Here is a 10,778-nt window from a genome sequence, read left to right as displayed (position 1 = left end):
AACCTGAGATTTTGAGTTGGTACTATTACTATGTAAAAACGTTCCCATTGGGGAGGCTGAGAGAAAGGGACCTCTCTCCTATTTTTACAACATCCTATTAATCTACAATCATTTCAAACAAGAATTGAGACAGAATTGAGAAGGCCTGTTGGTGATCTCTTTGGCATCCTCTCAGAAGCTGACATTTATTCCACTGAGTTACAAGAAGCAGAGCTAAGGTGTCTGTGCCTTACTTTCCCCTGGAAGGTAGTACCTGATCTAGAGAAAGGCACCTCCCCTGGTGGGTGGGGGGGTGTGACCAGCGGGCTTTCTTCTTCCTCTTCCTCCCACTGGCCATGTGGGCTTGAGGGGCTTCCCTGGGGTCCACAGATTCAGGTGATCCCAGCAGAAGGGAACCGGGCAGAAAGCAGGTGAGTAGGTGAGATTTGTTCTTTGGAGGAGAACAAAGCCATCTTCCTTCCCAAGGAGAGAGGGGAGCTTCAATCTTTTTTTTTTTTAATTGTGAAAATACCATATAGAGGGGTTACAATTACATGGGCAAGATAGTGAGTACCTTTCTTATCAAGCATTGTTGCCTCCTCCTTTGTTTCCCCTTCCCATCCCTTCCCCTCTCCACCCCCAGCCAGGGAGCTTCAATCTTGATGTGCTATATACTCTGTTTTGTTCTTGTGCTTTTTGGGGTATCATTGCTCCCCCCACCATGGGCTTCTCATACAGCTGATGAACCTTACCAACTGGGCCCATCCTCCATCATTCTGCCGGTGCATTCGCCTTGCCCCCTAGGATCTCTGTCTTTTCCCTTTGTCTTGTCAATTCTCTAAGAACTTAAGATGCTGTGTCAGCCTGAGCGCCCCTCCCCTCTGAGTTAACCCCCTCCCCCCTCCCCGCACCCGTGGGTGGATACACTGAAATGACATGTGAGCACAACTCTGTTTCTCTTGTTAATCTGTCATTTGTAAGCAGAATTTACAAGACCCCAAGCCAGGGAACTGAGAAGAGCAGAAGGAAAACCTTTCCTCTTCCATAATGTCACCACTCGTTTAGTTAATGACCACATGTCCTCATCCTGCTGTGTCTTATCATGCCCGCAGGGGCTGGCCTTAGGGTGAATCCCCGGCTGATACTTGGGGAGCTCCTGAGCGGGGCAGCGGTGGGATTCCTCACAGGGTCTACACATCCAGGCGGCTCTTCTGCCAGGTGTCCCCACCTGCCTCCCCTGGAGAGGACCAAGGCTGCTCAGTCTTGGCTCGGCACTCCCCTCACCCCCAGCCTCTCCTGGCGTGTGGTACAGCATGTTCCCTCTTCCCACCCACAGAAGCCACCTTGTGAGCTCTGTCTCCTTCTTGCCAAGCCAGCTGTCACAGTCATCAAGTTCCTGACTTCCTTGGGAGAGGCAGCAAACACCGCACTCCTGTCCCCTTGCCCTGGTGTGTGTGTTGGGCTGGCATGGGAGTGTGGATGGCCATGTGTGGTCATCGTGGTGGTGTATTCTCCCTTCTTTCCCAGAGGGGTGGGAAGAAGTGGTTAAATCTAAAGTTAAGGTCAGGATCAGAGCCCCTGAGGACCCCAGGAGCCCACAGCTTGGAGCTGTGTGATTGAATATGTTGCTTAAACTCTCTGTGCTTTAGTGTCCTCTTCCAACCACTTCATCGAGTCATTATGATGGTGGGTTTATTGTGGGCAAAGCTATCAGCACAGAGCATACATGGTGAAAAACCCTGCACCAGTTGGACACTAACCTTTGGCAGGAAGGGCGCCCAGAGGGGAGACCTGACGGCTGGGTAGATAGAATGTAGGCCATAGCTGGTTTCTTTCCTCCTGTTTCCAAGTCTATAAATGGGAAATGCCTGGATTTAGCAGCTGCTTACAAATTGGAAAAAGTGAAAACTCCAGGAAACCACAGAAATTACACTTTGGGCTAAACTCTCCGTTTTTTTTTTTTTTTTTTTGGCCGAGATTTAAGGCCTTGACCGATGTTTGCATGGAAACCCAAAGGGTAGGACCCTCCATCTCCCTTTCCCCTACCCTGGATTAACCTGCTGAACGCCCTTGTCCTGAGTGACTGGTGGAAGACTATTGGAATCATCTGGAGACCTTGTTGACTCAGCCATGATCCCGGGCTGTGGAGCACTGGGTGGAGCAGGAAAGGTTCTGTGTCTCTAATAAGTTCTCTGATGGCAGCAGAACTAGTGGTCCAGTGAGAGATCCAATAATAATAACCTAATAATAACCCAGCAGTTTGTTGGAGAATATTCTAGAAGAGCACTGGACTTTCATAATCACAACCCCCAGTCTCCTCCTCCAACCAATACGTTGAAATTGAAGGGACCATCCCATCTCTTAAGCAGCCTCTCATTTTAACATGCTTCTGTCAGGATTTTGCTCCATTTCCAGTCACCACTACTGTCTTTGGGCTCAGGGCAATTGATGCTCAGCAGAAGCCCATCTCTGAGGCACAGCAGGAGCTTCCCTAGACATGGGAACACAGTGTGCAGGCCCCCCACTCTCCTAACAATAGAGGTAGCTGGGTAATCAGTGTCCAGGAAGCCCTGTGTACCCAGCCTTCTCATCATTGTGGCCTGTGCCTGGTGGGCACTTGGTGTCTGTTGAGGAGAGGGGTGGGTTTGGCAGGCTATATTAAGGCAACAATAGCAGATGAGAGGACCAGGAGTGACGGACTGTTTCAGAGGCCATGGAGACCAGCGTTGTTAGCTTTAAATCTCATCTGTGGTTTCCTGTCCATGGTGAATCAGCAAGGTTCCAAATCATCTCAATGACCTCGGCTATGCTCCAATGCCAATGGGAATCAGCTGTGACCCTCATGAACATAGGCCTGCCTGTCTTCTACCTCGTTCTTTACACGAGTGACCACAGCAATGACAGGAAGCTATAAATGTTCACTTGGATGGCAAATAGACAGAAAACTTCTGTTTGCTGCCACAATCCTGTCAAGTAGTATATGATTATCTCCCTTTGATATGAAAGGTAAGACACGTGAAAGTTAAGAAACTGCCCAATATTTTAGGTGGTTTATGGTAGAGCCAAAACTATAGCTAGATCTTGAAGCCATGTTTTTAGCACTCTGCCAATGAGCCTCCTCTTGTTGGCAGAGATGCCTGGTTTTGTGGGATAGTCCCTTTTCCAAGCTTTCTCCTTTTTCTTTTCTCTCTTTTTTTTTTTTTGGCGGGGGGGGGGGGAAGGGAGTCTGGACATGGGGCCTGAACTCTGGGCCTGGGCGCTGTCCCTCAGCTCTACCATTTGAGCCAAAGCGCCACTTCCAGCTTTTTCTTATGTGGTGCTGAGGAATCGAACCCAGGGCCTCATGCATGCAAGGCAAGCGCTCTACCATTGAGCCACCTTCCCAGCCCCTCCTTTTTCTTTTCTTTTGCAGTACTGAAAATGAAACCCAGGGCCTTGTGCATGATAAACGAGCACTCTAGCATTGAACTTCATCTCCAGCCTTTTTCTTTTCTTTTCTTTTTATTTTTTTGCTGGTCCTGGGGCTTGAATTCAGGGCCTGGGCGCTGTCCCTGAGCCTTGAGCCACAGCGCCACTTCTGTTTTCTGTTTGTATTTTCTGTGTAATGTGGTGCTAAGGAATTGAACCAAGGGCTTCATGCATGCTAGGCGAGTACTCTACCACTGAGCCATCTTCCCAGCCCTTTGTTTTCTTTTCTTGAGGATCTTATAATGTCACACTGGCTTCGAATTCTTGATCCTCCTCCCTCCACGTCCTGAGTGCAGGGTTTATAGGCATATGCCACCACATGAGTTCCCCGAGCCCTCTTCTGCACACTCCAGGGCCATCCTAGTGTTTGCAGCCCTGCCACCACGCCTTCTTGTGGTGAATGTACCAGGTTCCTGCTGCCTGGAGCTAATTATTCCAGAAAGACATTTGGAAACCAAGCTCTGCAGGGTCGAATGCGTTTCCTTTTGCTAATTTAATAATCCTGTTTTCAAAAACCAGGGTGCTTTAAAACTTGTTTGCTGCACCGACTGCTCTGCAGATATTTCCCATCTTGATTTTCTTTGAACTGAGATTCACACAGCTCTTTGGATCACAGAGCTGAGGCCTAAGATTAGGTGTCTACCCATCAGGGCCCAGCCCAGGCTCAGAGGGCAGTCTGAAATCTGAAAAATCAAACATTCTAGATCACTATAAGCAGAGGCTGCTGGGGTTCTCCTAGGCACCTGGGTCTTTGGACACAAACAGCTGCTCTATCTGGGTGTTAAGATTTTTAGTTTTTCCCCTTTATTTTATCTGTTTTATTTCTCCCTGTTTTTAATTTGGAAAGTATAACTTTAAATAATAAATAAGAAAAATGTTACTGTCACTAAAAAGGAAGTTCATATATCTAAGCTATATCAAACCACAAAGTTAACATGTTAAAAATTCAACTTCTATTCCACTTTTAAATACATGTTATTTTCTAAACATAATTATTAGTCTGGGTCTTGTTTCTCTTTCTGAGCAGAGCCAGGCTTATTTACAGAGGACTCTGCTTCTGTCAGAGCCCTTCACAGGTTTATAAAAGTTTGTTTTGGGGGGATTTAATTTTTTAAGTTCCAGGTATATTTTAGATATGAGACCCTTGTCTGTTGTATGGCTAGTGAAGATCTTCTCCCAATCCGTGGGTTTTCTCTTGATCTTGCTAGCTATGTGCTTTGCCCTGCCGAAGCTCTGCAATTTCATGCAATCCCATTTGTCCAACCTTTCTTTGATTTGTTGTGTTTCTGGGTCTCTATTAAGAAAATTTCGGCCTGTGCCAAGGAGACCTAGGGTTTCTCCTATTCCATCCTGTAATGTTTTCAGAGTGTCTGCTTTGACTCCGAGGTCTTTGATCCATTTGGGGTTGATTCTGGTACAAGGTGATATACAAGGATATAGCTTTAGTTTTCTACAAGTAGTTAACCAATTTTTCCAGCATCATGTACTGAAGAGGCTGTCTTTCTTCCATTCTATTTTTTTAGCTCCCTTATCAAAGATTAGATGGCTATAGGTCTTTAGGTTAATTTCTGGGTTTTCAAGTCTATTCCATTGGTCCTGGGGTCTGTTCTTGTGCCAGTACTAAGCTGTTTTGATTACTATGGCTTTGTAGTAGAGTTTGAAATTTGGTAGTGGTATTCCTCCAGCACTGTTCTTTCTGTTAAGGATCGTCTTAGTCAAGCAGAAAAGGTCAGATAAGTTGATGTTAGGGGAATGAACCCCAAGATAAGTATTCAAATGTTTTTTTTTGTTTTTGTTTTTCCTTTCATGCAATTGTTTCTATCATATTTATAAGATGATTTCTATGTTGCTTTTTATGTCCCTCCCCCACAGTATAACCCATACTTTCACTGTTTTTGATGTAGATACAATTTGTGGAGGGGAAGGGAAAAAAACAAATCGTTTAACTAGGGATACAGGTGGACCCATTGCAACAATGAGATGTTGTCAAAAAACAACAACTTTGGTGGGGAGTGGGGGGAGGATCGGGTGGAGGGAGGGGAGGAGTATGGGAAGGGATGGGAAGGGGAAACGAGGAGGCAACAGTGCTTGATAAGAAATGTACTCGTTATCTTGCCCTTGTAATTGTAACTCCTCTGTACAGCATTCTCACATTAAAAAAAAAATTTGTTTACTATGGTGCTGTAGGCCTCACTACACAAGAGGCTGCAATACAGAGGATCATGGTTTGAAACCAGCCCAGGCAGAGAAGACTGTGAGACTCCATCTCCAAAACAACTAGCAAAAATCAGGCCTGGAGGCATGGTTCAAGTAATAGAGCACTAGCTGAGCAAGTAAGCTGAGCTAGTGTAAGGCACAGAGTTCAAACCCTAGTGCTAGAAAACAAAAGCTTAACAGGTTCATAAAAGCCAGGCTTATCTGAGATTTTGCCAGAAGGATTAGTTTCTTTTTATTGAACTGAAATAAGACTTCAGTTCTAGCTGGATGCTGGTGTCTCACACCTGTAATCCTAGCTACTCAGGAGGCTGAGGTCTGAGGATCATGGTTCAAAGACTGCCCAGGTAGGAAAGTCCATGACACTCTTTTTTTTTTTTTTTGGTCGGCCCTGGGGCTTGAACTCTGGGCCTGAGCACTGTCCCTCAGCTCTTTAGCTCAAGGCGAGCACTCTACCACTTGAGCTACAGCGCCACTTCCAGTTTTCTGGTGGTTTATTGGAGATAGGAGTCTCACAGTCTCTCCTGCCCGGGCTGGCTTTGAACCGCGATCCTCAGATCTCAGCCTCCTGAGTAGCTAGGATTACAGGCGTGAGCCACCAGCGCCCGGCTCCATGACACTCTTATCTCCAATTAACCACTAAAAAATCTGGAAATGGCACTTTGGCTCAAAATGGTACAGCACTAGCCTTGAGCAGAAGAGCTCAGGGAGTGCTCAGGCCCTGAGATCAAGTCCCATGACCTACAAAAAAAAAAGACTTCAGTTCTTTTACAAAGATAGGGTGATGGGCCATTTCCCATCCCCTCAAGATAGGAGTAGATCAATATGCACACTAGCATTTAATCCTCCCCACACTTTTTTTTAGAGAAGGTTTCACTATGTAGCCTGGGCTGGGCTCATAGTACCATTCTCCAGCCTCAACCTCCTGAGTGCTGGGATTACCCCTGGCTCTGGTTCAGTTTTAGTTTTAAGTTTAGCTTTTCTGGAGAAGGTATATTAGCAGTTGTGCATTTAGCTTTTCTGGAAAGGTCTACTAACGGTTTTGCATTTAGCTTTTCTGGAGAAGGTATATTAGCCATTCTGCATTTACAGTTTAAATGCACATTTCTGTTGAATGATTATTTGTCCATAATGGCTGTGCATAGATTTTCATTTTTCTTTTCTTTTTGTCAGCCATGGGGCTTGAACCCTGGGCACTGTTCCTCAACTCTTCAGCTCAAGGCCAGCGCTCTACCACTTGAGCCACAGCACCGCTTCCAGTTTTCTGAGTGGTTTATTGGGGATAAGAGTCTCACAGACTTTCCTTCCCAGCCTGGCTTTGAACTGTGGTCCTCAGATCTCAGCCTGAGTAGCTAGGATTACAGCACCAGCACCCGGCTGCATAGATTTTCTTTTACAAATCTTCTACTCAAATCTTTGACTCATTTTTCATTGGAGAAGGTCAGCAGCATCTAGGCTTCCATTTGTACAGTGTGGTCATTCCAACACTAATAAAATAAAATTTCCAACATGAGTTCAGGCCTTGTTCTGAGCTGTGAGGCTTTCTGTCTGCTATGAATCATTTCTTAGGCATTAAAGACCCTGAGGTTGAGCTATTTCTGATGTGGAGGCTTTTTGCCCAGTGCATTATTTATGACAATGTCAGTCTACTTCCATTCTCTCAGTATTTAGGAGGACAGCTCCACCTGCTCTTTCCAGTCTCCAAAAGCATATGAGGCTGAATAGCCATGAAGAACCAGTCAGTAGCTTGATGTCCAAGGGTCTAATCTCACCATTTCCTTAGTCGAATTGAAAGTCATCAGGGAGAAAAGGAAATAAAGCCCAAGATAAAAAATGAGCAAATAGCACCAGAACGAGTCACAAGATTATAGGCCTAAAACCCGGGCGCCAGTGGCTTAAGCCTGTGTAATCCTAGCTACTCAGGAGGCTGAGATCTGAGGATCACAGTCAAAGCTCGGGCAGGAAAGTCTGTGAGACTCTTATCTCCAATAAACCACTAGAAAACTGGAAATGGCGCTGTGGCTCAAGAAGTAGAGCTTGAGTTGAAGAGCATAGGGACAGTGCCCAAGCCCAGAGTTCAGAGCATAGGGACAGTGCCCAAGCCCAGAGTTCAAGCCCCACAACCGACCAAAAAAAAAAAAAAAGGTTATAGGCCTATAGAAGTCATGAGGAGGTAGGTAGGAGTGAATGACCACAGCAGATGCAGCCAGTGAATAGGGAAAACAAGTCCCCATTACCACCCCCTCCTTTCCCAGTTTCCATATTTTGAAAGCTACTCACCAAGATGATAGCATTAGAGGTAGAGCCTCTGAGGTTTGGTTCTGAGAACAGAGCCTTACAATTGGGAATAGGGCCTACGAAAGAGATCTCAGAGTGTCAACTCACCCCTTTCAACATGCAAACAGACAGCGAGAAGGCACCGTCCATGAACCAGGAAATGTGCCCTTAGCAGACAACATAGTCACACCTTGACCTTGGACTTCTTAGTTCCCAGAACTAGGAAAAAATAGATTTCTCCCCCCTGCCTTCCCTTCCCCTGCCCCCGCTGCCCCCTTCCATACTGTCATTTGTAAGCTCCTTACTTTTCAGTATTTTGTTATAGCAGCCTGAATGGAGTTAGATAACTAGCAATTAATTTATTTAAAATTTTTTTTAGCTAGTAATGAGCCTTGAACTCAGAGCTTTGAGCACTTGCTCAGCTTTCTTGCTTGTGACTGGTGGTTTACTACTTCAGCCACACCTCTAGTCCATCATTTCTCTGGTTAAATGGAGATGAAATTTTGAGGAATTTTCTGCTTCAGCTGACTTCAAATTAGGATCCTCCACTTCTCAGTATCTGGAGTTGCTGGAAGCCACCATCACCTGGCTGATAACCAGCCATTTTATCTTTAGGCTTTTGCTGTTCTTATTGTTCTTATTGCTTGTTCTTATTGTTGTTGTAAGCATATATATATATATATATATATATATATATATATATATATATACATATACATACACATATATGTTGTTTATATATATACATACATATATATGTTGTGTATATATATATATGAAAAACTAGTAACAACAGTATGTCTTGCATCTACATATTTCCAAGGTTCTGTAGTCATCTGAACAAAAACCTAGAGACAGCATATTCCATTCCAAAGAGAAAAAAGTAAATGTAACAAAATCTTGGAAACAGCAAAATTCCCTTACAGTTTTGGTACCTGGCATGATTAAAAATAAATAAATTAGCTTCTCAATTGCAATCTAAAAAGAAACCACTTTATTTATTTATTTATTGGGTCCGGTCATGGGGCCTGACCTCTGGGCCTGGGCATTGTCCCTCAGCTCTTCAGCTCTACCACTTAAGCCACTCTACCACTTAAGCCACAGCGCCACTTCTGTCTTTTTTTCTTTTTTGCTTATGTGGTGTTGAGGAATCGAACCCAGGGCCTCATGCATGCAAGGCAAGCGCTCTACCACTGAGCCACCTTCCCAGCCCCAAGAAACCACTTTAGAGTAACATCATAAAACCAGTCTAAGTGCAGTCACTATTGTGTGTGATAAAGCAGGTGCAAGGCACTCAGAGGTGCACCACAGTGCTCCCTGTACCTATACACTAGAGGATTCTGTGAGAAAGGCACTCGGTCAGACTTGATTCTGTTTTCCAGCAGAAACCCCAAAGGACAGTATGACACAAGAGCCTTAATTGAATCACAGCTGCAGCCCCCTCTGCCATAGAAATCAAGAAATTGACAGGTTCTTAGGATTACGATTTGGGTGCCTGGGGGAGGCCACTAACACATCTACACACTTGCCTACAGAAATACACATAGATGCTAGTATGCAGATATGGGAAGCACAAAGACGGCAATAAGGCAGATGCTCTGTGGAATGGGACCCAGCCTTAGCAAGAGTGAAGTAGATGAGGAGGAGGATATCTGTGCCTTGGTTTTCATGAGAGTCAAATTTCAGAAACTCACAATCATTTGTTCAACAAGTATCTTCCATGCATACATGGGCCAGGCCCAGGGAACACAGCAGAAAGCTAGACAGCTCATATTCTCTTCCTGTCTATAAAGACTACAGAAATTCATGCATGAAAAATGTCTTACCTGGAAAGGAAAAAGAAACTCAGTAGTGATAGAGGAAGAGCAGGAACAAAAGTGATGAGGACGTGCCCTTTCTGTTTGGATGTTTTCATATTGTCTTTACCTTTTCAACAAGCATTTACTGTTCCTGAAAAGAAAATGAAAACAAATTAGGATCCAATGCCCAGGAAGAATGATATATTTATGTCAACTCCGGATCATAGTGAGAAAACTAGATAGAAAGAAGGAAAGAGGGAGGGAGGGAAGAGGGGAAAGAGGGAGGGATGGAGAGAGGGAGGGAAGCAGGAAGGATGGAAGGAAGGAAGGAAGAAAGGAAAAGATGAAAGAAGGGAAGGAAGGGGGAGAGAAAAAGAGGGGAAAATGAAATGAAAGGACAGAGTAGAATGAGCTGACAAACATTCACTGGGAAGCAGGAAGGCCATGGGGACTAAGCCAAGGTTCTCTGTATGAAATGTCCCTTCCTCCCCCACAGGAACTGGTAGCTCCTCCACGCACTTGGCCCAGGGCCTGTACACAGGAGGTGACTAGTGATATATTACTGATAAGCAAAGCATAAATGGGAGCTCAGAGCCAGGTGTAGATGACTCCATGGCGCCAGGGTTCATCTCTGACCCCGTGTCAACCAGTGCAACTACTAGCCTCCACTCCACGCCTAGATTTGCCTCCACTCATGTATAACTGTACACAGCTCAGGTCTGCTCCTTGCCTGGCTCCTGGCATGATCCAGTCTATTCCAGGTCCAGGTTCTCCAGTTGGAGAAGCAGATGAAAGTTCCATACCACCTACCATGGTGGTCCCCGAGGACCCGTGTGTATCTCAGACTCTGTGTGTATCTCAGACTGGGGACCCCTACCCTGGGCCCTATCATCTCAGACCTAAATTCCTCTCAGAGTCACTGTCTCAAATTGCTGTCTAGGAACAAGATTCAGCAACCCCCACAAGGTCACACCTCATTTTACCCTTGCTTTACTGTTGTAGGAAAAATAACTGGTTTGATTTTCCTGCAATAGTACTCTC

General features: G+C 45.2%; 1 long non-coding RNA gene across 1 annotated transcript; it reads right to left on the bottom strand.

The window, feature by feature from the left end:
* Nucleotides 1-200: 200 nt before the first annotated feature.
* On the bottom strand, nt 201-10,219 carry LOC138807083 (uncharacterized). The gene is made up of 4 exons (XR_011366042.1): nt 10,159-10,219; nt 9,765-9,888; nt 1,740-1,830; nt 201-456 (listed from the first exon to the last, which is right to left on the bottom strand). It is a non-coding gene; the product is annotated as an uncharacterized lncRNA (long non-coding RNA).
* Nucleotides 10,220-10,778: the final 559 nt, after the last annotated feature.

Source organism: Dipodomys merriami, unplaced genomic scaffold (genome assembly GCF_024711535.1).
Source record: "Dipodomys merriami isolate MVZ:Mamm:240054 unplaced genomic scaffold, mDipMer1.0.p SCAF_41, whole genome shotgun sequence".
Classification (NCBI taxonomy): Eukaryota; Metazoa; Chordata; class Mammalia; order Rodentia; family Heteromyidae; genus Dipodomys; species Dipodomys merriami.
Note: the sequence above shows the minus strand (reverse complement) of the source record. Positions and strands in the feature narration are given on the sequence as shown.